Source organism: Rhinatrema bivittatum, chromosome 2 (genome assembly GCF_901001135.1).
Source record: "Rhinatrema bivittatum chromosome 2, aRhiBiv1.1, whole genome shotgun sequence".
In the NCBI taxonomy this organism is placed as follows: domain Eukaryota; kingdom Metazoa; phylum Chordata; class Amphibia; order Gymnophiona; family Rhinatrematidae; genus Rhinatrema; species Rhinatrema bivittatum.
The window spans coordinates 59,212,079-59,231,403 of record NC_042616.1 but is presented as its reverse complement, the minus strand read 5'-3'; the positions used below and the strand labels follow the sequence as shown (position 1 = coordinate 59,231,403).

Sequence of the window (19,325 nt, the reverse complement as noted above, 5' to 3'; positions counted from 1 at the left end):
AAAGAAGGCCGCAAGGCTACAAGAAGCGACGCTGCATGGGAGCCACAAAGCAAGGAAGGGGTCAGGGCAAGGAGCCAAAGCAGACTCAATGCGAAGACACTGCAGCAGTGAACAGGCAGGGTTAGGTAGGGCTGAGGCTTGGGTGTGGTGCAGGCAAGGAGTCGGAGCTTGGCAAGGCTGGAGAGCAGGCACACTGAACTCCTGGAGGAGGCTGCACCACAGGCTGCACAGTAAGGAGCCAACATGGAAAGCATGGAACGGAGGTCTGAGGAGACCTCTGCTGGCGGGGAGGCGTTATAGTCCGGGTACGATGAGGCGGCGTAGTAGGTGAAATCGTAACTCTCAGGTCTGGATTCAAGACCTCTTCGGACTACACTGGAAAGCAGAATGTGGGCTGAGCATTGTGCTTTGAGCCTAACAAAAGTCAAGGTGACTACTAACATAGGATAAACACTGTGGATCCATAAAGGCTAGAGGATGGGAATGAAGAGAAGAGCCATGGGGGTGGATTACTGGAGTGGAGGCTACTAGCTGGTGATTACTGCCCTGTCTCAATAAGCCTTCGCATAGTTAATGCAACTCCAACATTGCTCTCTGCTTCAACGGCAAGGGGAAATGTGGAAAAGAGGATTTGCATTCAGATAACAACCAACAAGGCATTGATTTGTGCAGTCTGGGTAAACAAGCATTGGGGTAACTTGCTTGATGTGGTGGTTACTATCCTTTAACCATTAAGCCTCATGCTCACCTTTGATGCAACTCCAACATTATTCTCTGCATCAATGACAGGGGGTGGCAGGAAATTTGAATCAAACAGTTACCAACAAGGGTCCTGAACTTGGTGGTTGATGAAACAGATAAGTATGGGAAAATAAGTGTGGGAGCTTGCTGGGCAGTCTGGATGGGCCGATTGGTCTTTTTCTGCCGTCATTTCTATGTTTCTGTGTTTACCGGCACATATGTGGTAACCATAGTTAATTGGTCCTTAAAAAGATTAACTCTCTTAGAGTAAGCTTTACACCTGCTGTCCAGCAGGTGAACGCACCTCTCCAGAATACAATGAGGTCTATGTTCAAAGGGTTTGTCCAGCTAACTTTTCGATTTAGCTGGACAAACCCTGATGTTTGAAATCCATTACCCCCCCCCCCCCCCCCCATCAATGGCTAACTTTGACTGGCAAACCGTTGCCCACACAAAATTTATCCATTAAAAAAAAATAAAATAAAGGCAGTTTTGGGGGCATTCCTGGGCCATGGTTGCACACACCCAGGTCTGGCTGCATAAATAACCGCTCTAAATCTTGTTCTGAGGCTGCCAACGGGTTATGTCCAAACGGGCTGCGCGGCCGCCACACTACGTCATGCAGAGGTACAGATACGTCCATACGAATCCCACCATCGCTTGGAGGAAACGTGCTAAGCAGCGCCGAGTAGCAGGCATAACCGAGCCACCTCTGGGGGATGGACATGAATAACGGCCCTGGCAGTAGCTGTGCCCCCGCTCTTGGTCAGAGCGTTCCCCAGCTTCCTGCCCGCACCTTCCAGAGGCAGAAAATAAACGAGCAGGTTGAGGAATCGGCAGTATGATCTTTGATACAGTTAGGAATCTGAGGATGTGCATTGACTCCTCTTTTGATTTTCAGCCTCAATTTAAGGTGGTAGTTAGGCAGGGGTGGCAGTAGTTAGGCCTACCCAAAATTTATTTTGGGTAGGCCCAATTTTAAGACAGTTATCCAAGCTTTTGTGTGCACTACCTCAAAATAATTGCAACGCTCTGTACAACAGGTTGCCTGGTTGTCATTTAAGGGCTTTGTAAATGGTTTTGAAAGCGGTTGCACGTTTGGTCTCAGGATGTCCATTCATAGACCATTTTTTTCCCCGTGTTGCCGGCTCTTCATCGGCTCTCGATTATACAGTGTATACAGTTTTAAACTTTGACCCTGGTTAATTGGGCTTTATACCAGGATAAGCCAGTGTATTTAAACAATGGTCTCGTTTGGTATCGCCCTAAATCACTCTTTGAGGTCAGCAGGGTCTTTTTTGTTGTCGGTTCCAGGGGTGAAGGAAACATGATTGCAAGAGACTCGCCACCGGGCCTTAACACAGGTAGGGCCGGCTTTGTGTACAGTTTTTAGAAAGCAGCTGAAGGTTTATTTGTCTGTGGAGGCTTTTGGAGCCGGTTACAATTTGTTTTGCCTGGCCTTTTATGGGGTTACTTACATGGTAGTGGCTTGTTCTATTTTGTGACATGTCTATGTGGGAGAATTTTTGAGAACTTGTTTGATGTATTTTATATTGCTTACGTTTGCTTAATTATTGTAAACCACCTAGAACAGAAGTGCTGGCAATTTATAAATAAATAAGCACGCAAGTTTCAGAGTCAAAACCACCACAGTGTGCTTAGACTGGCCAGTACACCTGTGGCCCCTCACCATTCTGCCAAATAACTTGGCATTCCAGTCTCTGGATGGTAAGCGTAACCCCTAGCTAATCTAACGCATGCTTCGGCTCCCCATAACTCCAATTACGACACTCACAGATGGATAATCCCCGCCCAAACTGCATCACACGTCTCCAGAAACGTCAATGACATCGCCCTCTGACCTATTACCATATACGTCTGAGGACCTCCCCTCTCCCGCCAGTTGAAAACAAAGTATTTGCCTTGACCTGATTTTTGCCTGGTCAACAACTTAAAACAAAAATATAATAATAAAAAAATGTCCAACATGCACACGTCATCAATCAGTTCATTGGATACGGCAGCAGTCAGCTTGGAGAGCTGTGGCCCAGGCTGCAGCACAGGCAGCTTTGTATTCCAGTCTCCCGACCCATGGAAGCAGCTAGGGGTCAGGCCAGCCAGGGAGGGGACCAGCTCGATCCCAGAGAAGGGGGTAGGGACCATGGCTGCTGCCACTGCAGGGATCCCTGCTAACCGAAGGACCGGCACAGGGGGTACACATCTCAGCCGACGAAGGCACTGACGTGTGTCGCTCAGGCATGTCGTCTTGGGTGATGAGTAAACAGAAAAAAAAAGAAGGGAAACCGTGGACTACAATGAAATAAGCTGTCAAAAAAATAAGAGGACCTGAGAGCAATTGCAGATAAAGATGGGAAGGTCCATCGAAGTCCTACCATGCTCCCTACCAACTGCAATGCCACAGCCTGCACCTGGTCAGTATCACCGGCTTTATCCTCGATTCCTCAAAGCTAAAGACCTACAGCTATTAAGAGTTGGAAAAACCTCTCTGAGAAACTCAGGAGGTGGAGACGTGCCCGCTGGTCACTCACACTGCCACTTACTGCAGAGGAGGAAGTCCAGGAGAGCTGGACCCCAGGTTTTGGTTCTTTGATTTGTTACTCATGAGGAAATCTGTTGAAATTGGTTCAGACAGGCAGTTGTTAAGGTCCTTCAGTTTCATCTCGTGTGCTGCGGTGTAGACGCCACACCATTTTGGTTGCATCTCTCTGAACTGCCAGCTCTCTCTATCCTTTCTGATGTTTGGTCTCAAGAACTGAGCACAGTATTGCAGGTGAGGCCTCACCAACCACCTGTACAAAAGCATTATTTCCTCCTTTTTTTTTGTGCTGGTTATGCTGCTCCTGGCATCTTCCTGGACTGACCCCTGCCTTATCACACTGCTTTGCTAACTTGAGATCATCAGACACTATCAGGTCGAGGTTTTTCTCCTGGGCAGTGCACATCAGCTCTTCACCTCTCAACGTGTTCCACTCCCTCAGATTTCTGCAATCCAAATGCATGACTTTGCACTTGTTTGCGCTGAATCTTAAATGCCAAGCATTTGACCTCAAGCTTTTTTAGATCACTTCTCATTCTATCTACTCCCGCAGGGGTTACCACTCTGTTGCAGATTTTTGAATCATCTGCAAAAATGGCACTCTTCATTTTTTAACTCTCTGCAATGTCACTAAGATATCAAACATTACTGGCCCCAGGACCGATCCCCGAGGCACTTCAGTAACCATTTCTCTCCTCTCCGAGTGAATCCCTTTTACAACCACTCTCTCTTGTCTAATCACTCAACCAGTTTCTAACCCAGTCCACCACCTTGGGACCCATCCTGAGGCTGCTCATTTTATTCATGAGCCTCTTAACATAGGAAAGTATCCAAAACCTTGCTGAAATCCAAGTCAAGTACATCCTGTACACGCTCTTGATCTAATTCTCTAGTCACCCAACTGAAAAAATCCATTAAGATTCCTTTGACTGGCACTTCCTCTGGTTAAAACTATGCTGCTAGATTGTAGATACTTCACTATCCTTTCCTTCACTAATGTCTCCATTAATTTTCCTATCACTGAGGTTAGACTAACCAGACTGTAGTTTCCAGCCTCCTCTCGTATCACTTTCATGAAGAAACAACGTCCACCCATCTTGATCTGCACAGGATCATTTCAACAAATCTTTCAATGAGCCCAACAGCACAGCACCTCTCTGAGCTCCCGTAATATTCTTGGATGCATCCCATCCAGTCCCAATGGCTTTGTCCATTCTCAGCTGTGTTAGTTCCATCCAAACACTCTCAGGGTAATGTCTCCAAATGGACTGATTTTGCGCAAACCTTGACAGGAATAAACTTCATGAAATAAGCCAAGGTATATTGAGTATAATCTCCATTTCCCAAATTCACTGCTAATGCCCTTCTTATCACTTGCATTGTGCCAAAGAGAGCTTCCTTCTGGACTAAATAAGGTGTTATATTCAAGGGCAGCATGTTTAGAGGTGCCCGGAAATTCTTTTTAATCACGCCAGTGGCACCCAACACAATTGCGACTCTTTCTGTATCTTTCTGCCACATTTTCTTGGTTTCCGATTACATCATTTGATACAGGAGGATTTTCTCTCTCCATACATTGCACAGAATAGTCACTTATTACTCATTTCTATCAGCAATGCAGTTCTTGTGCTTTACTTTAACACAATAACCAGTTTTCTTACATTGAGCTTTTGATCTGTTGGAATAGCAATGTCCCAGGAGATCACAACTTCTTCATTCTGTACAATTCTCTGAGGGTCATGCACCCTCTCTGTATATCGTGCGGTATTTACTCCATTCCCATATGTACCCTTGCCAACCAGCTTCAGTTCTTTTCCACTCCCTTCTTCAGTGAACACCGAACAGCAGTATTTGTTTAGTTTTTCTGCTTTTTCCTCATTTCTCTCTACACATTTTTCCTATTCTACTCTCAGTCTGCCAAATAAGATAAGAGTGCATGGTACCACCTTGTACATACTAAAAAAAAAAAAAAAAAATGTAGGCGGCAGGACCGCTTTGTTAAAACCAACAATCTGTTACCAACAGGATAGGCCCTGTGAGGAGACGTGAGTCACTACTTACGCGTGGCCCCGTTTAATTGCTGACAGGTTGCTTCTGCCTTCTCCTGCTTCCTGACCTCCTTTCTCTGCTGAGAGCGCAGATACCTCACCTCGTTTACTGTTCCACGCCACAACACTAGGGCAGACTTATCCTTCATCGGTTTACGGGCAACACGATCCAAACAAGAAGGAGGAAAAAAAACCCAGTCATGCAAATTAAAAAAGCTTTGCTATCGAGATCTTTTATTTCCTAAGATGCATGCGGAAATCATGGGGAGGAGAACAGGATGGGGCCAGGGAGAGAAGCAGCTGCTGTTTTAGGCAGCAGGTTTCCAACAAAGGGAACATGAACCCCGAGAAGAAGGCAGAGGCAGTGTTGAACTCTAGTGCCAAGGATTCTAGCTTTAGGTTAGAAAATTAAATTACCCATAATACACCTCTCACTGATCAGTTTGCTGACATGGTGGATCACAGAAAAAAAAACAAAAAAAAAGCGGCCTTTAGTTTTGGGAGAAGCCTCCACGGACTTTGTGCCTTGGGATTCTCCTTCAGTGGTGCAAGCTATGTCGCCATGACGATGAAGACACACATCCATGATGCCCAGCATATGTCTTACACTGTTCTTCGAGGCTCTCCCAGTCGGGATGCGATAAGAATCGGGTAAATCTTCAGACCCACAAAAATCCATGGCCGGCTAAAACGTCAGGAGAACGGCCTGCCAGCTGCACCTCTAACAGTAAATGTAGAACCTTTAAAACAACCAAAAAATAAACCCTCTCTACATACCATTCCAAACCTATACATAATGTATCTTGATCGGTAGCCCCAAGGCAGCAATTCTGATATTACTGTGCTAGCAGGTTATACCACCTCTTAAGTCAAACTGCCCCATAAACTGTGAAATAATCGTTTATATTCCAGTAAGGAACTCGACTTGTTTGTGCAGACCTTTGGTTAGGACATTTCCCGCCACCCTGCACACATAGCTGAGGTGTCTTTAGAAAGATTTAAAAATATGGGCCAATATTATAGGCTGCTGGCTCCCACAGGGGAATTTTCCCTCTCTCAGTGGCTAAATTCAGCTGCATGAAAAAAAAAAATGGCTAGCCCTGGAGACATTCCCATTTGGCAGCAATTTTCAGCAGTAGGCAGCTAAATGACTGCAGTAGAGATAGGATTCCATCCACCAAAACTGGTCTGGCCTAGGAGTTATTTCTCAGTGTTACTGCCTGGGGTTATCAAGCAGCATCCCATGTTCTCGGCAGACAGGCAAGTTAGCACAAACGCTCAGTTCCTCCTCCACCTGTCGTTTGCTGTGTGATCTTGAACAAATAATTAAATGCAACCGCCGAACTCCAGTCCTAAATCTTGGCTACGAAGTTTAGCTGCCAAGGTTTATGATCGTTTTCATCCTAAAACTATTACCACAGAAAATTTGCCCAGGATTACCGACTAAATTTTAGTCGGTGATCCTAGGCACTCGGGGGGGTGATTCAAAAATCGGCCCTTGATGGATTTTTTTTTTTTTTAAACAATATGACATGATCTAAAAAAGCCAACATAAGGTCAGTGTGGCAGCTGTTAGCAGTGCAAAACTGTCACACGGTCGGCAGGGGATCCTCCCCAGGAGGAGTGGGAGAGAGAAAGAGTGCAGGGCTGGACATCTCATCTGATTCAGTGAGGAGACAAGAACCAATGCGAGACAAAATATTTTTCAAATTCACTTCTGTGATTTTTTTTTTTTTTGTAGGCTTCAACTGGTGTACACATAATCATCAGTGCCCTCAGCATGGAGCGAGTCAGAAGATACTACGAGATGAAGATGATACCAAGGGGTGAGACATTTTTGCTATCTTTGTTCTCCCTTCTCCTCCTTCTTCCGGAGACATCTTCCATTGGAATGAATGGTTGCTGCTCCTGCCGGCCTCCGTGAGTGTTGGCCCCTGCTCCCTCCTGCCTATATCACTGCAGGTTGACCTCTTGTGGGGCGAGGGGGGGGGGGGGTCCTGAAGGAGCAATTTCAAGGGAGATTGCTCCTTCAGGAATGACCAAGAGGGTAGGGTGTTTGTTTGTTTTTTTGGGAGGGGATAAGGATTTGGGTGGGAATATTATTTGGCTATTAGCTATCCTAACCCCTTGTGAGAGAAGGGGTGAGGAGGGAATAGCTATGGAGTTTTAAGCTATTATATTTACATGCTATTGTATTTATTATTCCTTGATGCATTTTGATGTTGTGAGCGGCCCTGGCTCCTTTTAGGAGTAGGACATCATATAAACTGAAATAGTTCACAGGATTACCGGAGTCCTTCCCTGATGGAAGATCGAGGGCAGGGAGGTGGAGTTACTCCTTCAAGGCACTTGGACGAAGATGGAGGAATTGAACGTGCATGTCCAGATCTGAGGCACCGTGCTCTGACACGGTGCCATGCCGCATGAAACAGACTTGCGCTCATGTTAACTTGCCTGTCCAGTGAGACAATGGGAATGCAGCTCGATAGCCTCTGCGAAATAACTCAAGAGGCAAATGTACTGCAAAGGATTTAATCCCACCTACTGCAATAATACAGTGATGTTATAATCTAGTGTTCATTCCATCACAGTAAGCAATCCTTACATCGTCATGCCAAAGAACTCAAAAGATTTCCATGTACCATTAAAGAATCATTAGATGTCCTGTCCCCACAGGTGCCTTCCTGTTTCTTTACTGTTCTCCTGCTTCCACAGTAACTTTTTCTGTTTCTGTTTGCTAGTACTATTGTTTAAGCTTTTACTCTGCATAGTTTCTTTTTTTACTATTTCTGGTAGTCAATCTGCACATTCGCTGCTTCTGCTACATTCAATCTGCAGTTGGCTTTAAATGGTTAACTTCTGACTTGACAGCAGGGAATCCTGGGAGTTTTTCCTCCAGTGTGGAGTCAGCTGCAGTCAGTCTCTGCCTTAGCCCTCCAGAAGTGAATCCTCCTTTTACCTACCTTTACTTGTGGTGACCCAGCTATTTTCTTACATTTATGTACGGTAAAACTGTTTACTTGATTTACGCATTAATAAAGTTTGGAGCTGAAGCAGCAGCCTCCTATGTCCGCAAAGTAAAGACTGAGTTAAACTTATCTGTTTAGGTTGCCCACAGAGGAAATACGCAGCAGGGACAGAATATCAGAAAGGTATTGAAACTTAGAATATCATGTGGCAGAGGAGGACCAGAAGGCCCATCTAAAATTGTCCAGTTTCATTCTTGGTGCAATGTCATAGGGAAGGATTTCTCCTACAAACATCTTTGACAGTCTCCAATGAGGAGAGGCAAGCCTGTTCTTTATGGTGCGTGAGGAAAAAGGGACACCGGCATTTATCTAGCTGAGAAGAGAAAACTCTCACTACAAAAAGCAATTCCTGGAATCCTTAAACTCACCTTTGCAACTTCTGTCAACATAGTTACTGCAGCTATGGGCACTGGGCCATGCAACAGCACCTCCTGGCTTTTACGTAGAGGATTGCTGGCCTACATTGCTTTCCACCATTTTTTGATGTATTGCATTGAGCTGAGAGTGGCCATTTGTGAAGAGTTAATGAAATACCCCTGAAGAATGGGTGAGAATATGTCGAAACATTGGCAAAGTCGGGATGTGTACTGAGCATTTGTTTTTGAAGAGAGTGGTTTAAATAACATTAAAAACAAAGATAAGTAGCCTTAATCTCAAAAAAACTTTTTAGAACTGTGGTTAAAGTTTAAAAAAATTTTATTTAGGATAATATAATATTATAGATTTAATGTCTAGAGACGTGACTATGATGGTTTGTGTATTGCCTTAAATTGATACTATCAACAATAAAAGAGCCATTATAATTAAGTACTTTATTGTTTGTATAGATACTATTATTATTTATTTAGAATTCCATTAGATTTTTTAATTAACAATTGTAAATGCTAACATTTTTTATTTTATTATTTTTTTTTATTGCACACCCATGATTTGTTGCTCATAACTAATTTCAATCTATCTCCTTCTTTGTTCACTTCACGGCTTCGATAGATCAACTTCCCTGTTGCTTTCTGGGTCAAGAGCCTGTAGATTACGCCATTGTGAACACATTTTGATCTGATACTATTGGTATTCCTCAAATATTTTATATTCATTTAATGGCTGACATTATAGACAGGGGCCAAGAGGGGGTTTCAGTACCTGAATTATTATGGTTCCCTGACAACACTATGGGGCCAGTGCAATAAGGGGCACCCAGCCTAGCGCACAGAATTACTCTCAGTTGGGTGCACATTCCGGATGCTGAAGAATAGCATCCGATGCAGTAAGGAGATTAGACTGCGCAAAACAGGCGCCCTAACAAACGCATACCTAATAGCACCCAACGCATGTAAATTCCACGTAGATGAAAACATTTACTATTACCCTTCAGTGCAGAATAGCAAGCCCAAAGGCTGCGTGTCTGACATCCATTTTCTAATACAGGGAATTTATCTCCAGTTCCGGAGGTGGAGTAAAGTTAACTCCAGTCAAGGGCTCATGGGAAACAAAAAATAATAAACCTCCGTGTTGCGAAAAATGTGTCCTCATCTTCCTCAATATCATTCGGACTCTTTGAGTTTACTGCTTGCGGTAGAGAAAAATATATGTATGTTGATTTGATCAAAAGGAAGTGCACCTTTCTTATGGCCGCAGCAATTCAGACGCCCGCAGCAACGGACACCTGATGAGATGAACTGTAACTCCCTCTTACTTGGCCTACCCTACTCCTCCTTAAAGCCCCTCCAAATGCACCAGAACACTGTAGCCAGAACCCTCTCCAACGCTCACAAATACGACCATATTTCCCCTATACTGAAGGACCTACACTGGCTCCCTATTCCCTCCCGCATCCTCTTTAAATCCCTGACCATTATCCATAAAGCCTTATATTCCCATCACTCTAACTGGCTGGTAGATCCCCTCCAATTTGCCTGCTCGAATCAACCGACAAGGACCACTAACAAAGGGTCCCTCCATGTGCCATCCCTAAAGAAAGCACACCTCACAGCTACAAGGGATCGGGCGCTCTCCATTGCTGGACCTATGCACTGGAACTCACTCCCAACCCTCAGACTTGAACCTTGCATCACCAAATTCAGAGCCCAGCTCAAAACCTGGCTATTCAAACAAGCCTTTCCCCAACACCCTTGATGAATATTGAATTGTGATGGATCATGACCTGAATTTGACTATGACCTTGTTCTTTTGACATTATAGTTCACTTGTTGTTTGTTCCTATGCTTCTCTGCTCTCCTATTGGTTTTTTTGTACCCCTTACCCTTCCCCTGTTACTTGTAATTTCCGTTGCTTTTGTCCATGTAAACCGAGGTGATGTTTCAACTAACATCGGTATAGAAGACTCTTTAAATAAATAAATAAATAAATGAACTTCAGCACCTCAGCAAAACAATCAAAAAGAAGCGAGGTCAGATGGATGCTCATACTGATCACCCGTTACAACTGCGGGCTCCCGATGCGATAAACTTTTGAGCACCAGAGATGCACAATTCTGTCTTAGCGTGCCCTTGTTTTCCGCTCCCCCGATTTACATATTGCATTGGGCACACAGGAGATTATGGCTGCACGTGCGTTATGACATCAGGCGCTCGATACGAGCACCCGTTTTGAGCGGGCGTCTTATTGCTTTCCCCCTCTATGTGCATCTGCAGAAAATGTTGTGGCATCCATGCACGGCAGCATCGGTGAAACTACAGTCTGATAAAATACAAGCCCACAATGTAGAAGTCACGACAACTCCAATCAATCACGGTCTTCTCATCCACCCTGCTGGGCAGGCAAGCCCCACACGAGTTGCTGGCCAACACCCCTTTTCTTCTCATTTACACACAGAGATATGCAAGCTGCTCCTTTGCTTCCTGGGTTTATCCACCTCAAGGGGGCAAGCGGGGACTCTGGATGTGAGCCAGACCCTTCCTGTGGATCAATCCAGCTGCAGTAGGTGTCTCTCCCCGCTCCCACCCCCTTCCAGGAAGAGTGAGTTGGAGGGGGGGGGGCAGGCTGACGTTCCTCTTTGGCCAGCACCTAGCAGCTGGTGCGGGCCAGGAGAATCTGTTTTAAGGATCTGTGCTTTCAGCCCTTGCACAAAACTCATCCTCCTCCAGAAATTTCCCCCTCTCCAGAATTTAAGAGTTCAGTCACAGATTTCAAGAAAGGTAGGCAGGAGATGAAAATACTATGGATACATATGACATGACGAAGCATATACCGAGAGAAAATTCATATGCAGGATGTCCAAAAGACCAGGCCATCCACTCCAGGGATGGCTGCACCTGTGTTTCTTAAGAGTGCATGAGGATCTGCCTTAGATGAAAGGCACGATATAAACCAAAAGGCACACTTACTTAAAAATCAACCAGGTTGCCCTAACAGTGCACAAAATGGAAGGCACAACAGAGACAGAAATAAAACTGACACAAGAAACATCTCCAGTGTTAAGAAATGCAGAGCCTACTATCTGCAGGGAACTGGTAAAACCCCCTCTACCCAGTGTAATAATGACCAGGCCCATTCTCTATTAATTTATTTCATCTCCCCCCTCTCTGAAGATGATGCAACAATTCTATTTCACCACAATAAAAGAAACGGATTTCCTTTCCACTCAAGGACAGCACAAGGAAGTGGAGAAGTGAAAAGGCATCTATTTAGTTATGTGAACTTATTATCCACCTTGGATGAATAAAAAATTCACCTGAGGGGGGTACAATGTATGAGATGGTAGCACGCACTCAGAGACCAGTGGATGTAGCAGCTTAATTTTAGATGGAAAAAGGTGAACAGTAAGGACGAAACTTGAAATTAATAAACAGCTCAGTAGAACACCAGTTTGCAGCAGCACATTCAAAGCACTCAGAATGGTGTCGGGCAGTTTCTTGTAGCCCGTTTAATTCTAATGCACATAGGGATCTTCACCGCGAGTGTGCTCCACTCACGGTGGAGATAAAGGCCCCGGTGAGAGTGAATGTGTGTGTGTGTGAGAGGAAAGGGAGAGGGGTATGAGAAAAGGGAGGGTGAGAGCAGGGAGAGGGGCGGGGAGGGTGAGAGAGCAGAAGGGTGAGCAGGAGGGTATGAGAGAGAGAGAGCATGGGAGGTGAGAGAGCAGGGAGGGGGGGGGATGCCAGAGAGAGGGAGCCAATAGGAGGAGATTGTGAAGGAGTATGTATGTGTGTGAGAGATTGGGAGCGCGTGTGTATGAAAAAGGGATCGTGTGTGAGGGTACTAGCCTGTGTGAAGGGATTGTGTATGTGTGACACAGAGCCTGTGTGAAGGGGTGCGTGAGAGAGAGAAATACATAGCCTGTGTGAGGATGTATGTGTGAGAGAGAAAGGGAGCTTGTGTGTGGGTGTTTATGCAAGAAAGAGGGCCCTGTATGAGGGTATGTGTATGTGTATTAGAGAGAGGGGAGCATGTGTGTGAGAGAGGGAGAGACAGAGGGAGCCTGTGTGAGGGGCAGTACTGAGAACGGGGGTCAAACTCTGGGAGTGGCGATAGAGTGGAAGGGGCTGAGCCTAGAGGTGGAAGGGAGAGATACTGGCAGGTGGAGGAGTTGGGGCCTGAGAGGGCAAAGTGGCAGTGGAGTAGGGAGAGCAAGTGGAAGAGACACTCTTACACTGAATTTCTAGGGAAATTCTGCTCAAAATATTTACAATTCTGATGCTCTAAGTAATCACTTTTTTCAGTATTAATTTCAAATGTAATTACTTAAAGACTGTCATGTAAACTGTGTTATTTTAACCAATATAAAGTTTGCAGAATTCCCCCAGGAGTAACTGCTCTGGCATCAAAGGCCTGGTGGAAGAGATGGGCATTTACTTGCTTCCTGAACTGAGAGCAGTCATGCATTTGGCGAAGCTCTTCTGGGAGAGATTTCCGTAGAGCTGGCCCACAAGAAAGTTTATTGAGGGGGTATCAGTTCTTTCGATTTCTTTTGTTGACAAGAGTTATGGAGGCTCCAAGTGAGGATCTTAGAGGTCGGGATGGCTTGTAGAAAGTCAGCGTCTCGCTCAGGTATCGAGGTCTGTTTCCTTTTAGAGCCTTGAAAATCAGTGCCAGGGTTTTGAATTTGGTTCCGTAGGGGAGAAGTAGCCAGTGTGGTTTATGCAAGACAAGTGTGATATGGTTATGCAGCTTGCATCCCTCTCAGTCATTCAGTAGAGTATTGTGTTGACTGGCGTATGTAAAGGACCTCTCTCTATTAATCTCTTATATGCATTGCAGTAATCCAACCATGTGGTTACCACAGCACGGATTGCTGTGACTAGGTTCATCTTCTCAATGAGAGGATAGGGTCTCCTCAATTTACATTATTGAAAGTGGCAGTTCTTTAATGTTGCCCAGATTTGTAGGAGCATGGTTAGTTCTGAGTCCAGCAAGACTCTGAGGCTTTTCACCTTCATTTTTAATGAGATCGCATAGGTTCTGAATGGGATTTTTAAGTCAGGGGCCTGCCTGTTCATGTTTTGTATCCAGATGGTCTCCATTTTGTTGAGATTCAGATGAGGTTTGCATCAAACACACTGCAAAGAAGGCTTTGCATGACCAACCAGCTCTGTCTGTCAGGAAACAAAAAAGATCCTTCTAGAGACCAGTGGAAGAGCTGAGGAAGAGAAAGCTTGGCATCTCCAGCCAGCTTTCAAGCTAGGTTTCTCCAGAACTGGCTTGATAACCTAGAGGCCGAAGTACTCAAGAATGCTAGGTTTCACAAAATCCGCTTCATGCATAAAAAGAGCAACTTGCACAGCTATTATTGTTTGATTGTATTGTACTTTGCTTAGAGAAGCTTATGTCATTAAGCAAATGATAAATTTAAATAATATTAAAAAGCTGGGTTGGTCACATAAATTTCCCTTTTTATGCACAAAGCAAACTTTGCTAAATTTTTTGGCTTAATATGTAATAAACCTATGCATGAAAGTTTACTCTTATAAAAGTTTATGCATAAATAAGTTAATGAACTGCTGCAATGCAAAATCATGCAAAGCAGCTCATTAACTAAGTTTACAGGGCTAAAATACACTCAAAAGCGCCTTCGCAGGCCGTTTTTTGCAAAAAGGATAACAGTAGTCCTTGAGATGCAGCTATCTTTTTTTAGAAAGTTGTCCATCAGAATTTTTTGTAAGAAAGCTTCTGCTTGGGGGTAACTTGTTGGTGTGGCGGTTACTACCCTTAACCAATAAGCCTTCATACAGTTGTTGCAACTCCATTATTACTCCCTGCTTTAACAATAAGGGGAAAAGGGGGATTAGATTCAGACAGCAACCAACAAGGATATTGAATTTTGCGGTCTGGGAAAATAAATAAGCATAGGGGTAAGAACATAAGAACATGCCATACTGGGTCAGACCAAGGGTCCATCAAGCCCAGCATCCTGTGTCCAACAGTGGCCAATCCAGGCCATAAGAACCTGGCAAGTACCCAAAAACTAAGTCTATTCCATGTTACCGTTGCTAGTAATAGCAGTGGCTATTTTCTAAGTCAACTTAATTAATAGCAGGTAATGGACTTCTCCTCCAAGAACTTGCAGATGCGGGAGTTATCAATAAGCCTGAAACTCTTGATGCAACTCCAACATTTGCTCTCTGCTTTAACGGCAAGAAGTGACGGGGAATTGGACTTAACAGCACACAACAAGGGCCCTGATTTTGACGGTCTAGGAAACTGATACGTATGGGGTTGACTTGTATGGCGCGGCAGAAACTACCATAAGCTTGCTGGGCTGACTGGATAGACCGTTGGTCCTTTTCTGCCATCATTTCTATGTTTCTGTGCTACACTTATTTGCATATGAGTCCCAGTAGAAGACTTTTGTGCAGAAAATTATGATATTGTCCTACTGGTACTATTAAATTGTATAAAGACATTGGTTTATCATGCTCAGCTGCTTCCTACGTGTTCTACACCAGGCTTTCCTCAGGACTCTCAACTAGGCCTGCTATTCAACAAAGCAAAAAACATGAAATTAATTTGGAGTTTGGATCCAAGGTATGCAGGTACAGCTCACAAATATTCAGTCCATATCCTGAAAAACCGATCTGAGCTGGAGTGCTGAGGACCACACGTTTGGGAAACCCTGCCTCTAGAAGAATCATTAATAAATGATCTCGCGATATTTTCACTCCTCCAAGTGAACCTCTAGATCTTCAAGATCAGCACACAGGCAGTGGCCCGTACTGTACAGTTTGTCTGTTGTAAATTACTGTTATCCCAATAGGCTGTACCCCGCCCGGAGTGAATTACTTGTTGAGCAAGGTGGGTGATGAATCTAAATAATAGACAACTTTTACTCACTACTTTTGGATCACTTTAGCAACAAATGCAGGCAAAGTTTCACGAGGTGGTGGCAGAAACGCATTCGTTGCATCCAGTCTGCATGTACATACTGGACTCCACTTTCACAGGTGCTTTTTCTCCCTGCACAGAATGGAACAGCCCTTTGGACAGTGAAGCCTTAGGAGTCACTTCTGCGTGCAAAAGACTAGGGGGACGATGCAATACATTTTGCAGAACGTGGGTGCTGACTTTTCAGCGCCCGCTTTCTTAGCGCACGCATGGCGTCTGCAAGGGGGGGGCGGCGCCATGCAGTATGCAAATTAGGGAGTCACGCTAGCAAGGAGGCGCCAGGGTCGCTTGCGTGACCTTAATGCCTCCTTGCTAACGCGACCCCGCGGTGGCTGCCGGTTATGAAGACCGATGCCGGTAAACTCTCCTTAACGACTGTCCTAGGTCATCGTGACCCTTTTATTTTCTCGCCTCATCCCCTCTTGTTCCTTTCATAGCCCTGTTACATGTAACTTTATTTTTCACTTCTCAGTTTAAGTTATTATGCCCCTTGTTGCTTGTGAACCGATGTGATATGCATATGAATGTCGATATATAAAAAGTTTTAAATAAATAAATAAATAAAAAACTCGGTCTGCCGAGGTTTTGGTTTTTTTTTTTTATTGAAGTACTGAAAAGCAGTTTTTTCTGCTTTTCTGTACTTCTACATGCGCTCAGCTATTCATGCCTGCGGAATGAATGAGTAATAGCCTCATTCACGTGCATTTGCATGTGATGAGCGCCAACTCATTCACTCCGCGTTTGACGCGCGTTAAATAGGCGCTAATCCCCCTATTGCATTAGGGGGTGGATTAGCGCCTATTTAACCCGCGTCCGACAGCGGGTTAAACAATGCGCTCATGTGAGCGCATTGTATTGCATTGGCCCCTAGGCGAGATGAGTTAAAAAGGATGGGGAACAGAGAGGAAATTAGTTATAGTGAGACTGCTTATGCAGCCATCCCTGCCAACTGGATTCTGTTTCGTTCCACACAGGGCTGCCTGTCTTTACGATTTTGGAGCCCATAGGCAGGCCCGGAGAGTGGAGTTTGGGGATGGTGGGGGAGGGGAATGGTGAGTTCCATTGCAGGACCCCTTCAGACCAGTGCCAGAGTAGGGACCTAAAGCAAGCAGGAACTTAGATACTTGATGCATTTGGCAGTGGTCTGTGTTGTCTATATCTAAACCTGGGCCTGGTTTAACACCCTGTCTGAATCCCTGTACTATAGTTACCTGAAGAACGAGTCTAAAAAAAAAAAAAAAAGCCATCATCGCTGAGCCAGATATTCAAACGTTAGGGATCTAGACTTTTGAAATAAACAATTTGCCTGCCCTGAGCACCTAAATTTGGGAGCCTTGAATCAGAAGGGGCCTAAATATAAGCACCTTAAAAAGGCGGGGGAGGGTGGTGAGGAAATGAAGTTAAGGCCTTCAGTGCCAATTTCCAGCGCTGGGCATATAACTTAAGCACCTTACCTGTCCCTATACCTGGTTTACACTTATGCGGCTCAGTTTAAGACACCTAAAGTTAAAAGTTCAGGAAAAAAGTTTAGGGTCCTTTACGTGCTAAATGTAAGGCCCAGCTTTAGCATCTAACAGGGACCTCTATTGAGGTGCTCGGCCCTCTTTTGCGTATTAGGCTCACAGCCAGATATACGTTATAAGGCTGTCAGAAGGCCCCCCACCCACACCCCAAGCTTTAAAAGAATGGATACTAGGAAAAAGGGTTTCAGATAATTCAGCTGGCAGGTAAAACAAACAAATAAAAAAAGGATGGGGCTTACTGTGGGGTTTTTTTTATCTCTGCCGTGGAATTTTTATGTCTTTGAGAGCTCTTCCTACTTAACTACTCCGGGGGTGCTGACGTGCAGTTCTGCATCAAAAACCTCAAGTAGGTATTGCACAGATACATGTGAAATAGGAATGTAGTATGGACAAAAGAGGCATAGACTCAGGGGAAGAGAGTTTTAAAATCAGGGAGTGGGCGTGAGACAAGGTGTATACCCTTTATTAAAAAAAAAAAAGTGTGAAATTTTAAGATGCATCTTGCGGCAAAATGGAAAGATGACTTGTGTTCAGCTAAGGATGTAACTGAGAAACTTATTTACATAAGGACATAAGCCTTTTCTCCCATTCTGTGTCTATGGGAAAAAAAGCTTAGTAAATAAGGCCCTTACTTGACTAGACGACCACAGTGCTATGTGTATTGGCGTACAAATTAATTCTCAGTCTGCTGACTCATTCCTTGTGGGATTTTGCCATTTTCAGTTATTTAGCATGAGCAATTTTTCTATTTATGAGGGTGGTGACAAAGTCAATGGCAGTGTAGGAACTGTTCAGAATGGTAACCGTCTTCATATGAGCAATCAGCCTCATAGTAAGGTAAGCTAAGTATTCACTTGACAAATATTAATTCTGTGCACACATTATAAGCAGAAGCTCATTCAGGAGCGCTCTCTCCTGCTGATAGGAGGAGCCAGAACCACCCAATGGCCATCTTTTATTCATGCAGGAGATCAGTAGGAGCCCAGACAAATAAAGCTAAGAAAACATTTCACATGTACATTGTAAATGGATCTCTTAATTGATTATCCTCTTCCAGAGCATACAATCTGCAAGTTACATCTATTTTGTAATTTAAAAAAATAGATCTATTTCGTGTTTGTAATTTCTGGAGATAATAAATAGTTAATATATTTGGATTTTACTGTGGAATGATATGTTATTACCTTCAACATCCTTCTGATGTGTTAGGTTTTTGTTTTGTTTTTTTTGCTTGTAATCAGAAGCCAGTCACCAAGTGCCTCATATCTAGAGCATGCTAAACATTGGACTGCTCATGGCTGGGCATGCATTGCTCTCACAGTGACATCTAGTGGTCGGTCTAAGAAATGCAGGCCAAACATCTCCAGAGAGGCTTATTCTGCACTCCCAATTGCAAATGTAACAATTTTCAGGACCGCTGGTGGCAATCGGTTGGTTTTGCTCAAGACTCCAACACATGAGACAGAACCCTCCAGTGCTAAAGACATTGTATCAGCAAAGTACAAAAAATGTTGAAATTGAAAATATTAGAAGCTTGAAGAATTTGCAGGTTACTGCAATGCTTGGTATCTCTGGGTTTAAAAAAAAAAAAGGAAAACTAGTTTGAAACCTGCACATGACTTATCCGATAGAACGAAGTGAGTGGAGAGTCTGTGCAAGGGAGGATCACAGAAGAAACCAGAGGATTTGTAACATAGTACGAAATAAATGGTGTGAAGTCTGAAGGAAGGATACATTTAGCTGGAAAGCATGCCCTATAATGCCTCTTGCACATCTACCCTCGCCCGTTCAGCAAAACAGAACACAGGCTGCCTGAACTTTTATAGCTAATTCACACAAGATAAATAGAAAAGTGACCAAGGAACATCTGAGGAGAAAATATCTAAAAGTTAAAACATGGCTCAAACAAAACTCCATTCTACTTCTAGTCAGTCAACGGTGGGGTTTTACGGCTGTTTATTCCTGTCCCAGAGCCATCGGCTGGTTGGAAGGGAATGAAGTCTTATTCGTCAGAAGGCGGCGCAGGAGAAGTACTGCAGAACCTGCAGAAACCAGAGCCCCTCTCATCCCTCTCACAGTGATCAAAGGA

The 19,325-nt window shown here is 44.3% G+C and overlaps 1 protein-coding gene across 1 annotated transcript in view; it reads right to left on the bottom strand.

Moving 5' to 3' along the window:
• NBEAL2 (neurobeachin like 2) overlaps positions 1-19,325 on the bottom strand; it is a 528,491-nt gene that overhangs the window by 344,394 nt on the left and 164,772 nt on the right. The window lies entirely within an intron of this gene.